This window comes from Cryptomeria japonica, chromosome 6 (genome assembly GCF_030272615.1).
Source record: "Cryptomeria japonica chromosome 6, Sugi_1.0, whole genome shotgun sequence".
NCBI lineage: Eukaryota > Viridiplantae > Streptophyta > Pinopsida > Cupressales > Cupressaceae > Cryptomeria > Cryptomeria japonica.
This window is the reverse complement of record NC_081410.1, coordinates 298,939,997-298,955,659: the sequence shown is the minus strand read 5'-3', so window position 1 is coordinate 298,955,659 and position 15,663 is coordinate 298,939,997.

Genomic DNA, 15,663 nt, shown 5'->3' with positions numbered 1-15,663 from the left:
ACAATTTGATTTCTGTGTTTGTAAGTCAAGTCAAGATATCATCCATTGAAATACAACAAATATTGAAAACTCAAACTTCAAATTGTTAAATTTACAAGTTTCACAGTAGTTTAGCTCTTTCAATCCAAACATTAGCTCTTTTGGTCCAAATAGTCACACCTATGGTCCAAATAGTTGCACTTTCAGTTCAAGCAGTCACACCTACGGTCCAAACAGTCACACTTTCAGTCCAAACAGTCGCACTTACGGTCCAAATAGTCGCACTTTCAGTCCAAACAGTAGCTTGGTCGGTCCAAACAGTTGCATTCATAGTCCAAACATTATCTCTTTTGGTCCAAACAGTAGCACTTTTAGTCCAAATAGTCGCACTTTCAGTCCAAACGTCAGCTCTCTTGGTATGAATGTTAACTTTCTCATATTTCAACATTAACTCTCCAAGGTTGAGCACGTCAGATTTTTTGGTCTAAATGCTAGAGTTTCTAGTCTAAACGTCAGAGTTTCTGGTCTAAATAGTAGAGTTCCTGGTCTAAACAACATAGTTCTTAGTCTAAATAGTAGCTCTCTTGGTCTAAAGGTCAGCTCCCTTGGTCTAATCAACAACTCTTTTGAGTTTAAGGTCAAATTTCTCAGGTTGCAACATTATATCTCCTAGTTTGTACTTGCTAGGTCTAAATATCAGTTCTCTGAGTCTGAAAATCACAAAGTTGGGTCAAAATTGCAATCTCCTAAGTTCAAATACTTAATTTGTTGAGCCTACACATCATTATTTTGAACTTTAGAGTCATTGCATTGGAGAATAGCATTTTTGGTCTATTTCTCAGCATTTATGGTCTATTTCTCAGCGTTTCTGGTTAGTATAACAGTGTTTCTGGTAAGTTTGTCACTGTTTTTGGTAAGTATACCAGAGTTCCTGGTCATTTTGTCAGCGTTTCTGGTAAACTGCACTAAAATCAGAAAACAAAAACAACCCATTTCTCAGATAGTCAAACATAGAGACTAGGTCATCTTCTTGGGTCATTCAATCAGGTTATCTTTTGTCAAAATAGATTCAAGACTAGGCATGCTAAAGGTTCTCAAGTTTTCACCTCAAACAAGTTCAAGATCTAACACCCCTAAAGTGCAACGTCACATTTTCTTTGATAAACTGATCGGTCAAACATAGTTTCTCATCAGGATCTATCATCCTTTATCACAAAACTACAATGCTTGATTAGAATAAACTCATTCTTTATCATAGGATATATTGTTCCTATTGAACTTGGTCATATCAAAAATCATAAAATTTGCACTCCAAAACTAAGATCGAAAAACTTGCAAACAAACAAATACTTGAAAAGATCATTTCCTCAACAATTGATCACTTATTGCGACACATTATTCAAGATTTAAATCTTTCAAAACATTCAAAACACGTGTATGCCCGTTTTAACTAGGGCTCAGAGATGAAAGATTGTAGAAAAAGAAATAGAAACGTTTGAAATAACTGAAGATTATAGAAACATAGAACACGAAGATGAAATACAAGTTGAAGAGGAAATAACAGAACATGATGTCAAAGACATCAAAATGGATCCTCAATTCGATAAATTTATGGAGAAAATATTGGAGGAAGAAAAGAAAAATATTTCCTAATGTTAGCAAAAATTGGTGCTACATTCCCCCAAGATTTTGATGTGAACAAATTGACACAAAAGAGAAGTGACCCCTCCCTTAATAATGAACAATATGAGGATATTTTGGTCTCAAAATTAATGACATGTCAATTCCTAGTAACACCAAAACCAATGAGGAAACTTACATTCCCAAAAGGGATGACGTAGAAATTCTAAATAATGTTCAATCCAATGAGAATAAAAGAAGGGGTAGAGATGGTATAAGAAGAGATCAAGATCCTCCTAGAATGCAAAATCATGGTTATACAAGAACAAATCATTTTGATAATCCTATCACAACTCTCACACAACAAATACAAACACTGCAAACACAAATTCAAGATATGCAGAGAGGAGATGTTAGAAGATACTCACTTCAAGAAATTTGTCCTTATCCTTTCGATAGAAATCTAAACATGATACCATTTCCTATAGGTTGTGAAACTCCTACATATAAAAAATATGATGGAAGAACTGATCCCCAAGATCATATATCAGAATTTTGCACAATGAGTATGGAGTTTGTACATGAGGATACCTACTTGATGAGATTATTTCCAAAAAGCTTAACTAGACTAGCTATGGAATGGTTCTCCAAACTTCCACCTGGAATCAGATCATTCTTAGAATTGGTGGATAAGTTTGTTTCACAATATTCTTACAATATATAAGATGAAGTAACAATGCTAGACCTATGTAATTCCAAACAAAAGAGTGGAGAACCTTTCATGACATTTTTTACAGAGATGGAGACGGTTAGCTTCACGATATCCTTGTATAGTACCAGAATACGAGAAAATGGATATATTCATCGACAACCTAAATGATCAAATGAGTTATCATCTAAAAATGAAAGGACATCAAAGTTTTGGAAAGATGATTGATAATGGAATCAGAATGGAGGAAGCCATGATAAAGAAGGGTGAATCATCAACAAGGAAACAACACTAACAACAATAACAATGATAAGCCAAAGTTTTGGAATAGAAATCATAATGTTGTCAACAATGGAATAGTTGATAACAACAATGTGAAACCAAAACAACCGGTTTTTAATTTATCCAATCACTCAGCAGTGGCTCAGCAAAACAACAATCACCAAAAAGCAACTATCAAAAATTTCTTTCGAAGGTAACTTACAAACATTGGTGAACCCCTTGGATCCACATTAAAAACACTTCTCATAAACAAATTGATTACTTTACCAGAAGCAAGAAACTTTGAGCCCAAGGTAAAACCTTCTTGGTGGAATGACAACCATTATTGTGATTTCCATCGAAACAAAGGATACCAAACAGATGCTTGTCAATGATTAAAACATGTCCTCCAAGATTTGATTGATAATGGAATGATAACTATGGATGGACATACAACAAACAAATCTCACACAACTTTCAAAACTTCACTTCCTAACTATGAGAAGGGTGAATCATCAACAGGGCAAAATGGTAAAGGTAAAGAAAAGGTAAACTATGCTCATGCATATGACAATGTGGTAAATGTGATCGTTGTTAAAGAGAAACAACATCAAGAACCTTCTCATGTTATCACACGAAGCAAAGCCAAAGTGGTTTTGTCGGGTCCTACAACAAACACGTCATCCACTACCAAACAATACAGTCTAGTGGATCAATTACAAAAAACACCCGCACAAAATTCCATCTTATAACTTTTATAGCTTTCACCTACACACAAAGAAATTATAGAAAGAGCATTAGTCAATACAACAATGTCCAAATATCTTGATATAGATCAATTCCAAACCATTGTGAGACACCTCACAACTCCTCATTGCTTATCATTTACCGATGAAGATGACACGTCCTTGCAACATCCCCATAACGCTCCCTTGCATATTGAAGTCCTCATTCACAAGACACATGTTAAACTTGTCCTAATAGATGGTGGACCTAGCTTAAACATTTTCTCATTGAGTCTTGTCTGTTCTCTAGGTTATTCAAAAGATGCAGTTGATCCCTGGAAAAAGATGACCATCAAAGCATATGATGAAGAAGAGCGTTCCTCTAAAGGAATTGTGATATTACCCATCAGAGTGGGACCTTTGCAGAAAGACACAACATGCCAAGTTCTAGACTTGGACTTATCATACAAAATACTCTTGGGAAGACCTTGGATACAAGACATACAAGTTGTTCCATCCACATATCATACGTGCCTAAAATTTCCCTACAATGGGCAGGAAATCTTGATCTCGATAGATTTAAATCCATTTCAGTATTGTAGTAATCTCAAACCAGCTCAAGAAGTCATTGTTCCTCATAATAGGGAGGCATCATCTTCAAACACACAAACTAAAGAAAAATAATTTTCCTCAATTTTGTCAAGTAAGGAAAAAAAATTGCAGCTAAGAGATTGAGGGAACGGAGAATATTCACTATCCCAATTACCACTTTCTCCTAAATCCTATGGAAAACCATAAAACTCTAAACAACAACCAATTGTGAAACATCTTCCAATATTTGATGGAGCATTTGTTAGTGCTGGGACCTTATCAGAGGAAACAAAATACAAAGATGTGCTACAATGGCTATACAAGGATGAATAAGTCCAACGAAAGATCAACAATGTCAAAATACCCACTGAAAAGTATGGAAAAGGATTTAACATTCTTCAAAAAATGGGATACACTGGAACAGGTCCTATAGGAAAAAGAAAAGAAGGTAGCTCAGAACCTATCCAACCTCATACTTAGTAGCCTATAGACAAAGAAGGCTTAGGGTATGGACAAGTTACTCTACCAAAAGACACATCGTCTAACCAACAACAACAAGAATATAAAAACATTCAAGAACAACTTGCAATTGAAAGGGAAGAAGCATTTGCCAAGAAACAAGCACAAGCAAACATGAAATGGCAAAAGAAGCAAGCCTCAAATCAATAGGAAAAACAAACTAATGGTACCTCCCAAGTAGCATTAAACCTCAATCAAAACAAGCATGAACCTAGTACTAATCAAGGAGAGCTCATAGCAAGGTTGACAAAACTCAATCTCAGTCCAGAAGAAGTTGAATATAAAAGAAGAAAAGATGTAGCAAGAAAAACAAAAGAAACACATCAAAAGCTATATGAACAAATTTATAGATTGTAAGCTACAAGTGAAACAAATTCTAATGAATGGGAATGGGATTCCTATCATTCTAAATAATCAGCTGAAGAAAATTGCTTTGAAGAAGATGTAGGAGTCGATGTAGTTCACACGTATGCAGGGAAAACATTAGGAATTAGCCCACTTGAATTAGAATCACATTCAGCCGACTTGGACTTAATCGAGGATGATCAAGAACTCCTTGTATGAGGTCATTCTGATGAGGGTACCATTCTAGACATTGACATACATATCAAAAACTTTGACATATCTATCATGACCCTTAATACCCTCAAAACATCTCAACTTGAGGACCCCTTACCTCTAATCCACCCCGAACTTATTGATTGGGAAAATAAAGGACATACTGTCATTGATACCTTTTTGAATGACCATGCCATATCCATATATCTTAATGCAATCGAACCCACAACATATTTCACCAAGAATTTCAGCAACGCATCTTCCAGTCAAGTGGGTGCCAAACATCCCAGTCACAAAAAGGAAAATAAAGAAAACAATATCAGGTCTAATGTTGAAAACCATTTCTTGGCAACATTAGATCATGAAAAAGTAAATAGAAAGGATGCATGTAATGGTGAAAACCTCCTCGAGGCGTCAAAAGATGGGAGATTTGACACTTTACCTGAGTAGTATCAAGAAAGCTCATCGATTTTGATTGAACCAATAGAGATAGTTAACATTGGGACAACAAAGAAACCAAAGATCCTACATCCAACAACTTCTCTGTCAGAAGAAGAACAACAATATATGGAATTCTTCAAACGACGACAAATTAATTTTGCTTGGTCATATGCAAACATGCTAGGATTGGATCTAGAGCTTATTATGCACCACTTAAATGTCAATCCAGGAGCCAAACCAGTTAAACAAAAATTAAGGAAGATGCATCCACATATCGCTCTCTTGGTCAAAGCAAAACTAAAGAAATTACTGGATGTAGGATTCATCAGACCTATAACATATCCTCAATGAGTATCAAACATCATTCCTATTTCCAAACCGGACAAAAGTATCAGAGTATGCATAGACTTTAGAGATCTTAATAATGCATGGCCAAAGGATGACTTTCCTTTGCCTAGCATTGAAATCATTATAGATTTAATGGATAGACACTCCATGTTTTCTTTAATGGATGGTTTCTCTAGATACAATCAGATTAAAATAGCACCTGAAGATCAAGAAAAGACAACTTTCACATGTCCATGGGGTACTTTCTGCTGGAACATCATGCCCTTTGGACTAAAGAATGTCAGTGCCACATATCAGAGAGCTATGACAATGATATTCCATGACATGATACATACATTCATGGAAGACTATGTGGATGACATCTTGGCCAAATCATACAACAGAGAAGAACATATAGGGGTGCTAAAAAAGATCTTTGACCAGTTAGAACAGTACAAGCTACAACTAAATCCTAAGAAATGTGCCTTTGGTGTAACTTCAGGAAAGTTATTGGGATACATTGTTTCAGCTAGAGGTATCAAAGTAGATCCAACTAAGGTCAAAGCAATCATGGAAATGGCATCTCCCAAGAATATCAGTCAACTTAGATCACTCCAAGGAAGACTCCAATCAATCAAAAGATTTGTTGCTCAACTAGCAGATATATGTCAACCATTTACTCATCTATTGCACAAAAATGTTCATTTCAAGTGGGACCATCAATGTGAGGACACATTCAACAAGATCAAGGCCTATCTCATGCAACCACCCATCCTAATGTCGCCAATTCTAGGAAAGTTGTTGTTAACCTATGTATCGACCACTGAAGTATCATTAGGAGTTTTGCTCCCACAACAAGATAATGAAGGAAAAGAACGGGTCATCTACTACATCAGCATAACACTAGTGGGATACAAGCTTAACTATTCCCCAATAGAAAAAGCATGCTTGGTGACTATTTTTGCTTCTCAAAAATTAAGACACTATCTACTTTCTCACTCCATCAAGTTGATAGCTAAAATTGATCCATTGAAGTATTTTCTCAGCAATAAAACATTAACAGGACGATTAGAAAAATGGATCATGATCTTGAGTGAGTTTGATATTGAGTATGTAGACAGAAAAGCTATCAAGGGACAAGTCATTGTAGACCAACTAGCCAAGGCACCACTTCAAGGTGATCGTCCTTTACACATTGAGTTTCCCAATGCTGATATCCTAATAGTCACCACCAAAACATGGCAATTATATTTTGATGGTTCATATACAGAGCATGGATCAGGAGCAGGTATTCTATTCATCACACCACAAGGTCATATAATTCTAAAAGCATACAAATTAAGCTTTCCATGCACCAACAATACAACAGATTATGAAGCTTTGGTTATAGGTATCAAAATAGCTATAAAATGGAACATTACACAACTCCAAGTCTTTGGAGACTCTCAGCTCGTCATCAATCAAATTAATGACAATTACCAAACAAAGGATGACAAACTCATGCCTTATAAAAAAATAGTAGATGATTTCAAGAAATATTTTGTAGAAATAACTTTTGAGGAAATTCCAAGGAATGACAACAAAGCAGAAGATGCCATGACAACACTTGCTTCTCTACTTTAGACATAGGAAAATAAAGAGCGTTATGAATTCCTAGTGGAAGAGTTGTTTTACCCTACTCATAATTGTCCTGATTCCCAAACTATTTGTCACCTTATTGGACATGATTCCTCCTACTATGGCTATTGGCATATGATAAAGTGGTGACAATGTATGTTGTCATTGATGTCAATAAGTGCTCAAGAAGGTATGCACCAATATGAATATTGGAAGCAGTTATGGTCAGCTGGGATGGAGTGGACCGGTGTCAGGGTTCACTAAGTGTGACTACTGGTTGGTAGTCTTAGTTCAGCTCTAGGATTTCCAGTTTGGCTTGTGTGGTGAAATCGATGATGTTTTTTGATGAAATAATTAAGAACAAGGATAAGGATCAAGATGGCATGTCAGATATGTGCACGTGAAGGATTTATTCAAGGATCTTGCGCATGAAGATCAAATGCATTTAATGTCTACCTCAAGAATGTGCATTTTTATTAGAGGTATGAGAAAAGTGTGTGCTGGGTTACTGTTTTCCAGATGCGGTGAAGATTGGACGATGCATAAATGACTTGAGATATGTTTAATGTATTTGATGGTCAAGGTTGGACCGCTTGTAATTGTAAACCTAAAATGTTTAGGGTTTAGGCTCCTGACCTAATTATTATCTATAAAGTTGATGAGTTTTGTCATTGTAGTGTTGGCAAAAGTTGTGTTTATGTCTGCGTGTTGTAGATTTGATACTTGCCAAACCAGAGTGAGGAACCTGCAGAGTGTGATTGCAGAAGAGAGGAACTAAAAAGGATTTGCCTTAGCAAGAAGTGATGTTATCATATCAAAGTGTTTTACTTGTTGTCTTCTAGCCATTTCAATAGAAGGTAAATCCCTTGATCGGGTAGCTTTAACAAGATTTGTTGTAAATCCTCTAACCAGGTGGCTCAAGTTCATTGAGTTATTTAAATCCTCTAGCCAGGTTAACAGGGCTTCAACCTTTAACAGGGTATATAGCCATCCCTTAACCGGGTGATCTCTAACAGGATCAGTTCCTAATAGAACCTTTATTATAAAGTCTTTAACTGGACTAGGCTCCTAACATAGCAGACTTCAAAAGAGTTCACAAACAAGCTTGTGGGTATTCATCCCCACTGTGGTTTTTCCCATTTGGGTTTCCACGTGAAAAATTTGTGCGTTATGGGTTGTGAGTTTTTCATGCGATGATTGTGTGATTCAGATTAAGTTAGATATTCATGCAGTGTTAAATGGTTGTAGTATTATTGATACAACTCATGCATGATTATATCGGTGAAGTAGTCATCAAGATTTGAGATCTATTGTATGCCATCTGAAGTATTTTTGTTTAACTAGTATAGCTGTCTAAAGTACTTCTATTTAACCGGTATTGTTATGGTTAAGTTTAGTGGTGAAGACAACCGATCAGCTGTGTTTTGATTTGTCAAAGTGTTTGAACAAGTTTTTGTATGTACTGATTCACCCCCCCTCTCAATATTGGTTAGGACCTTAGTAGTTCATCATTATTCATCAATTGGTATCAAAGCACATTCAGGTCCTCGGTGATTTAAGCTTAACCGCTTGAGGCAAAAGATCTTGTTTTAATGATGAAGAGGGAAGGTCCTAAGTTCAATAGGGACAACTTTACAATATGGAAGTACAGGATGAAGATATATATATCAAGAGTTTGGGTGCACAACATTGGAGCTATGTTTAGAATGCCTATGTAATCCCCACTGGCACTCTAACCATTGATCAGAAAAGAGAGATATGAGAAAATGGGCAAGTCATGGAAGCCCTTATTAGCATCTTGTCTGATGTAGAGTTTATTGATGTATAAGATAAGGACAATTTGAAAGAAGTGTGGGACAAATTGGAATCCATTCAAGGTGGTGATGAACATGTCAAGCAAGCTAAGAAAGAAAGCCTTAGAGGAAAGTTTGAAGATATGAGGATGGTTGAAGGAGAGACCATTCAATAGTATGGCATAAGAATCAAGACAGTGGTTGGAGAGATCAAGAGCATTGGTGGAACAATTGGTGATGCCACTATTGTTAGTAAAGTTCTGAGATCACTTTTGTCGGTCTATGCAATCAGGGTTGCAACTATTCAAGATCTAAGTTCTATCGACAAAACCAAGGTATCTTTAGACTCTAATTGCAAAGTTTACTGCATATGAATTGAATGGCTATGATGGTAGTGTTTAGAAGAGCGAGTTAGCCTTTAGAGAATCTTCTTCCTCTGCACTGATGAGAAAAAGAAAATAGTTCAGTACCAGTTATGAATCCAGGCCAAGCAAAGATATGGACGATGAGGAGATTCTGATGGAGTTTGAATCTCTTCTTGCTAAGAGACTTCCAAAAGGCACTGGAAAATATAGAGGTAAGCTTCCTCTGAAGTGTTTTTCCTACAATAAGATAGGACATATAGTTGTTAACTATCCTAACAATGATAACAAGGATAAACCAGAGAGGTTTAGAAAGTATAAAGGAGTAGGTAGGAGAAATTATCTCATTACAATGGATGAAAGAGTTATTGATGAGGAATCTGAGGATGAAGAGAATGAGGACATAGTGTTTGTGGTTGTTAAGGAAGAGTTGTCTGACCAGAAAGCCCTTGTCTCACATATTGACAAAGTGAATAATTGATAGCGGGTGTTCTCACCACATGACTGGTGACTAGAGAAAATTTTTGTCTCTTGAAGAATATGATGGTGCTGTTGTTTGGTTTGGTAACAATGCACCTTGCATGGTGAAAGGAAAAGGATCCATCTTACTGAATGGAAATAGTAGTGTGGATGATGTCTACTAGGTGGAAGGCCTTAAGAACAACATTTTGAGTGTTGCTTAGTTGAATGACAAAGGACTCATTCTGGAGTTCAAAGGTGGAGTCTGCAGAATAATTGGAAAGAGTGGTGGACTTATTTCCATCGGTAAGCATACCAGAGGAAACCTGTTTCAGCTAAATGCCAAGATTAGTCAGTGCCTGATGGCGAAATTTGATGACAGTTGGATATGGTATAGGAGACTTTTTCATATAAATTTTGACAATATTGTAAAGGCTAGTAAGATCAAGGCAGTAAGAGGATTGCCTTTGCTGAACAAACCAAAGAATGTTTTGTGCAGAGAATGCCAACTTGGGAAGACGTCTTCCTCAACATTCAAAGGTAAGTCCTTTTCAACAGAGAACTTACTTGATCTAGTGCACACTGATCTATGTGGTCTAATGAAAACTAGAAGTATTCAGGGAGATCGGTACTTCATGATTCTTACCGATGATTTCTCAAGAATGATGTGGGTCACATTCTTGAAAGACAAGTCTGAGGAATTTGGAAAGTTAAAATCCTTTAGAGCATTGGTGGAGAAGGAGAGTGGTAGAAGGATGAAATGCCTAAGAATTGATTAGGGAGGTGAATTCACTTTTGATGAATTCAATAAGTAATATGAGGAGAACATGATTAAGAGGTAATTGTCTACCCCAAGGACACCACAATAGAATGACATAGTAGAAAGAAACATCAAGACTGTGGTCGAAGTGGCTAGAATTATGTTGATCCAAGGAAATGTCACTCACACATTTTGGAGGGAAGCGATGAGCACTGCACTCTATACCATGGACCGGGTACTCATTAAGAAAGGTAAATAAAAAACCCCTTATGAGTATTGGAATGAGAGAACTCCCAATGTGAGTTATTTCAAAGTGTTTGGGAGAAAATGCTATATCAAGAGAGGTGAGCACCTAAGCAAGTTTGATGCTAAGTGTGATGAAGGAATATTTCTAGGATATTCCACTAAAAGAAAAGCTCTCAAGTGCTACAACAAGAGGACTCAGAAGATTGCTGAGAGTATCAATGTCAGGGTTGATGAATCCCCTAAGAAGCCTGAGGAAACCAACAGCAAGCAGATAGAAGATGAACCGGGTTTAGCCTTATAGGAACTGGTTAAGAAAGAAACAAGTGACAAACACTACAAAGAACTCAATGTTTCTATACCGGTAGAAGCTTTAGTAGGTGAAGAAGAAGAGAAAGTGGAACAAGAAGAGGAAAAGCAAGATGAACCAGCTATGGTCATTCCTAGGTATGTAAGACTGCATCATGATCCAAATAAAAACATAGGAGACAAAGATGCAGGAATACTTACAAGGAGAAAGGTGAAAGAAAATTCTTGCATGATTTCAGAATTTGAGCCTAAGACTGCTAGAAAGGCACTTACCGATGAAGACTGCATAAAGGAAATGGAAGAGGAGTTGGACCAGATAGAGAAGAATGCAACATGGTCCTTAGTACCTAGACCGGAACACAAGAATGTCATAGGTACCAAATGGGTCTTCAGAAATAAGCTGAATGAAGAAGGCATAGTGGTAAGGAACAAGGCAAGACTTGGATGCAAGGGATATGCTCAGGAAGAAGGAGAAGACTATGGAGAAACCTTTGCCCTAGTGGCTAGACTGGAAGGTGTCTAAATGTTACTTGCATTTGCAGCATTCAAGGGATTTAAGGTTGTTGGATACAATTGTTTAATTGTGTATTGTCTTTGATGTTACACAAATGTCATATCAGTCTATCGAGCTCAAAATGTTCGGCAAAGCAGTTAGACAGAGTCTACCGAGTTCAGACGGTAAGAGAAGCAAGTTACAGAGTCTACCTAGCACTCCAGTATACTATACCGAGTTCAGTCGGTCTTCAAAGAATATGAGAAAGAAAGTCAGTCTTTACCGAGTTCGCAGTCTTTACCGAGTTTAGTCAGTCTTCGAAGAATATGTGAAGGAAAGTCAGTCTTTACGAAGTTCGCAGTACTTACCGAGTTCAGTCGGTTACCGAAGAATCAGCAGTGTTCACCGAGCATCAGTGAAATGTTTATGCAGCCGACCGAAGCAGAATTTATTTATTGAAACTTGTATATGTAGCCGACCTATGTAATATTTATTTTAACTTGTAATTGGGCCGACTTGGTAACCTGAATGGTATATATGAGAGATCAAGTTGCGATTTCCAAGTGTGGTGAAGTGTGAAAAGTATGGAAATGTGAAGGAGCAGAAATGTGCGAATTCTGATGAAGGATCAGTGATATCCTTGAGGTGCAGAAAAGATATATGTGATCAGTAAGGATCTATTGGCGCAGAACAGAGATCTGTATCAGCAAGATAAGTTGTATTTGATTCAGATCACTTCATTGTTGCTTTCTAACCATTGTAGCAGTGATACCGAAATCTCTTAACAGAGTTGGTCTAACAACCATTTTTGTAAATCCTCTGACAAGGTGACAATTCGGTTGAATTGTTCTTAAGACCTTTCACAAGGCCACTCCTAGCAGGGTGATTAAATCCTCTAACAAGGTCACACCTAACAGTGTGTTTTGTAACCTTTAATAGGGTTGGCTCCTAACAGGGCTCACTTCAGAAGAGTGAAAATCAGTAACTAGTTACATTGGTGGTTTTCCCAAAATTGGGTTTCCACATTATATCTGGTGTTACTTGTGTTCATGTCATTTGTCTTATGCATGTTAATGTTTAATGAAGAATGATAAGTTAATTTACCAAGTTTCAACAGTTTATATTTAAGACATCTAAGGGACTTGTGGATTTATTTTTGTGGTAACTGATTCACCCCTCCCCTCTCAGCTACTCCATCCATATTTCCAACAATTGGTATCAGAGCTTTCGGTGCTTGTAGGAAGGATTTCAAGGATCTAAGCTAAAGATCAAGATGTCTTACAAGAGGGAAATTCCAAGGCTAAACAGAAATAACTTTTCAGCATGGCAAGGTCTCATGAGACTCCATTTGGCTTCCATTGGAGATACAGGATTGACACATCTTGACACAGAATATGTGACACCCACTGGTACACTAACTGTTGCTGATATTGCTGCAAAGAAGACTCATAACACCATGATGATAGACATTGCATCTGCCCTAAGCTATGAAGAGTTTGATGATGTCAAAGACTACAAAACTGCATTTGAAATGTGGAACAAGCTGAAAGATATCTATGGTGGTGATGACAATGTGAGAAGAGCCAAAGCAGAAAGCTTGAGAGGACAGTTTGATCAATTAAAAATGAGTGAGGATGAAAATATTGCAAAATATGTTGAAAGAGTCAAAGCCAGTGTCAGTGCAATCAAAGCTTCTGGAGGTGATATCTCAGAGGAAACAGTCATAAGAAAAGTTCTCAGAACATTACTACCCATTTATGCAATCAGAGTTTCTGCAATTCAGGAAAGAAGATGTGAAGCAAATCACAAGATAAATTTAGAGGCCATAGTTGGAAGATTAACTGCATTTGAGTTAGACAACTATGACAACTATGTTCCAGCTTCCAAAAACATGGAATCAACATTTGAAGCTAAGGTTTCACTCAAGGAGAAAGGCAAAAAGAAAAAGGAATCTCGGTCAGAAAGTGAAGATGAATTAGAACCAAGTTCAGACAGTGATCTTGAAATAATTGAAGCTCTTCTAGCAAAGAAATATTCCAAAGGCAGAGGAAAATACAGAGGCAAAGTTCCTCTAATCTATTTTTCATGTGATGAAGTCGGTCATATTGCTGCTAGATGCCCAAACAAGCAGAGCAAAGATGAGAAGAAAGATCACAAATGGAATGGCAAAAAGGACTACAAATCATTCAAAGGTAAGAAAACATGCTTTATGGCTAAGGATTCTGATAATAGTGAAGATGAAATTGTTTATATTGCTATAAGAGATGATTTTGATAATGATGAGGAAGATAAGATGGCACTTATTTCTCATATAAGCAAAAATGATATTTGGATCATAGACAGTGGTTGCTCTCATCATATGACTGGTGATAAAACCAAGTTTGAACATTTTATAGACTATGATGGAGGTAGTGTAAGGTTTGGTAATAATGAACCTCGCTACATAAAAGGAAGAGGTAGAATCCCTATAACCAAAGAACTTGTATTTGATGATGCCTACTGGGTTGAAGGTCTCAATCACAACTTGATGAGTGTGGCACAGCTACTTAATAGTGGACTCAAGGTGGAATTCATGCATAGAAAGGCCAAACTACTAAATAATCAAGGAAAGCTAATTGGATCAGGCACTCAAACAAAAGGTAATTTGTTCCGACTTGAAACAAGTGAAAATTCATGTTTTATTGCTCAAGTTGAAGAAAGTTGGTTATGGCACAAAAGGTTATGTCATGTAAATTTTGATAACCTAGTGAAAATAAGTAAATTCAGAAAAGTAAGAGGTATTCCAGATATAAAGAAACCTGAGGTCGGTCTATGTAAGAATTGTCAAATTGGAAAGATGGGAAAGACTAGTTTCAAAAGCAAAAACTATCAATTTGAAGATATATTAGAAATTGTGCATACTAATTTATGTGGACCCATAGGAACTGAAAGTTATACTGGAGAAAAGTTCTTCATTCTTTTTGTTGATGATTACTCAAGAATGATGACTGTCATGTATTTAAGGAACAAATCAGAAGCATTTGAAAAGTTCAAATGGTATTTGGCTAGAGTAGAAAAAGAAACAGGTAAAAGACTTAAATGTCTAAGGTCAGACAGAGGTGGTGAATTCATCTCTCATGAATTCAATAACTTTTGCATTGAAAGAGGAATCAAAAGACAAGTATCAGCCCCTAGAACTCCTGAGCAAAATGGAATAGCTGAAAGAAGGAACAGATCTATCATGGATTGTGCAAGAACCTTAATGATTGAAAAGAATATTGCTATCAAATACTAGAAGGAAGCTATCAGCACTGCTGTTCATACCTTGAACCAAGTACAGCTGAAGAAGGACTCATTCAAAACCCCCTATGAATTATGGTATGGCTACAAACCTAATGTAAGTTACCTAAAAGTATTTGGAAGTAAATGTTACATTTTGAAAGAATCTAGAAAAGGAAAATTTGATGTGAAAGGTGATGAAGGCATATTCCTCGGATATTCTTGCAAGAGTAAAGCATATAGATGTTTGAACTTGTCTACTCATAAAGTTATAGAAAGTGCACATGTGAAAGTTGATGAGTTTGCAGAAAGATCTGAAGAAGAAAGCAAAAGAGAACCAGAAGATTATAGAAGATTTGTGTCTATTGAACCTGATACAATACCAGATACATCTGCTAATCAGGAATCTTCTACTCCCGAGTCATCAGTAACCGAGTTACAGAAAGAGCAAACTGAGCCAGTATCTATCGAGTCTGATGAACCAGAACCAGTGTCTACCGAGTCTGAAGAAACCGAGCCAATATTTACCGAGCCAGACCAGCCAGTTGAAGAACAAGACAACAATGATGAAATTCATTCTAAAGGCAAGAAACTTGTATTAGCCGAGTATGTCAGACGACATCACTCAACAGATCAGAT